The sequence below is a fragment of the Egretta garzetta genome, unplaced genomic scaffold, assembly GCF_000687185.1.
Source record: "Egretta garzetta isolate BGI_Z169 unplaced genomic scaffold, ASM68718v1 scaffold587, whole genome shotgun sequence".
Taxonomy (NCBI): domain Eukaryota; kingdom Metazoa; phylum Chordata; class Aves; order Pelecaniformes; family Ardeidae; genus Egretta; species Egretta garzetta.
The window spans coordinates 13,706-15,935 of record NW_009260137.1 but is presented as its reverse complement, the minus strand read 5'-3'; positions in this window follow the sequence as shown (position 1 = coordinate 15,935).

The window sequence follows — 2,230 nt, the reverse complement described above, 5'->3', positions numbered from 1 at the left end:
AGGGGAAATGGTCTGAAGTTGCACCAGGGCAGGTTTAGGTTAGACATTAGGAAAAACTTCTTCACCGAAAGGGTTGTCAGGCTCTGGACTGGTCTGCCCAGAGAAGGGGTCAAGTCCCCATCAATGGAGGTATTTGAAAGAAGGATAGATGAGGTGCTTAGGGACATGGTTTAGTTAGTGGTGGGATGGCAGGGTTAGGTTAACGGTTGGACTTGATGGTCTTAAAAGTCTTTTCCAACCTAGACGATTCTATGATTCCATGATTCTATTCTAAAGAGGTGGGTGATTGGGTGGCACTGTCTGTGCCAGAAACTCTTACATGGCTGAGGTGGGGAGTGAGAACGGGGAGAATGAGTTATCCCCTGACAGCCTGGGAACATGCCTTCTCGGAATCGTAGCCCAACTGGCACAATACCATCTTTAGTGGAATCTCAGTGATTACTGACCCAGACTGTGGTGCTGACTGGAAATTTACTGATGACTAAAGCCAATCATTGCATGGTCCTGTAAAAGAGGGGTCCTAAGGGAGGCCCTTTGAGCTATCCAGGACCACAGCGGGCTGTTCTCCTTCCGAGTGCGATGCGTCTCAGAGCCAGCAAACACTTCAGTTTGCTAAAATTGGAGGTCCATCGCCAAAGACCAACAGTGGAGCCTGGGCTGAAACTCTTCAGTCCTGGAGGCTCAACCCTTGCCTGCTGAGAAACGCCAAGACCTTTGATGTGAGCACTGCACTGAACTGTAGTCCGATCCTGGGACTAAAATCGGACCTGGCCTCACTGAGACTCCTCTCTGAAAAGGAGTTCGGAAATCAAGGGGTCTGCTTTGGAGGGTCCTCCTCATCCCCTGCATCCTCTTTCTCCCTGTGAATCTTTCAAACACAACTTTCCAAGTGTGTAAATCTACCAAATTGGTGTACTTGGTAGGATCCTAAATCAGCATTTCTCACAACAATGCCTTTGGGCTAGTCCCTCCCCCCAGCAAGAACTCCAAAGCCTCTACACCTTCACGTGGCTGGAAGGGTCAGCGTCCCCGCTTCTCCTTGTGGTGCAGCTGAAGATTGAAGTTGCTGCAGGGAAGAGGGAAACCCCTTTGTGTTGTGGCCTGACCCCGGTAGGCAGCGAAGCCCCACATCATCTTGGGGAATGGAGGAGGGAAGGGTCAAAGGGAGACAACACGTGGGTCAAGATGAAGACAGTTTATTAGGAAAACAGAAGCCACACACAAGCAAGCAAAGCAAAGCAAGGAATTTGTTCCCTGCTTGCCATGGGCAGGCGAGTGTTCAGCCGTCTCCAGGAAAGCAGGGCTCCATCACATGTAGCAGTGGCTTGGGCAGACAAACGCCATCGCTCCAGACGTCCCCCCCTTCCTCCCTCTTCCCCCAGCTTTTATTGCTTGAGCACGGTCTTACATGATCTGGGCTATCAACTGGGTCCTTCAGGATCTGCCGGCCCAGCTCTGTGCCCTGCCCCCAGATCCTTGTCCACTCCCAGCCTGCTGGGGATTCACTCTATCCCAGCCCCAAGAAGTACCACAACCCTGGTGAGGAATTCTCTGGAAGAGGTGGGTTAGGTCCCCCAATGACACATTTGGAGCATGGGAAAATGCTCTCAGACCTGGCTGCTGGCATTATGGCCTTTCTGTGCTGCAGCGCCCCCCCCGGCGAGACCGGGTTCTCTGGGAAGGAAGAGGGGGACATCTTCTCCTGGAAGAGATGTGCATGAAAGCACTACATACATTGATAAAAGTGACCATGGAGGTCACCACCATACTCTGTGGCAAGCGTCTTGCAGGAAGGGCTTTCCCAGTTTCAGAGCATTGTACTGCTGGGACACTGCACCACTCTTGTGCTTTGTTACGATGGGGCTTATAAAGGTTTTCTTAGTGCTTTCAAAAGGTGAAGTGTGCCAAACCCCACATTAATCAGGGCATTGACCCCTAGCTCTATCCAGGGCATGGCCTTCTCCCAGGAGCTGCGGTTTTCCTTCTCCAGCCTATGGATCACCCCCTGCATGTGGCCGGCTTTCTCCAGGAAGCCTTCTTGGAGCAACGCTCTCTCCTCCTGTGAAGACAGTCAGGTTGGCAGCAAGGGCATGGTGCATGCGGGGAGAGGGGCCCAGAGCCAAGTAGCAATGGAAGGGACACAGCTGGGACCCCTTTGCCACCCCTGCCTGCCAGCCACACCTGGGCACCTGTGCTCTCCCCCTTGGTACCTGGGATTTATTGTTGAGAC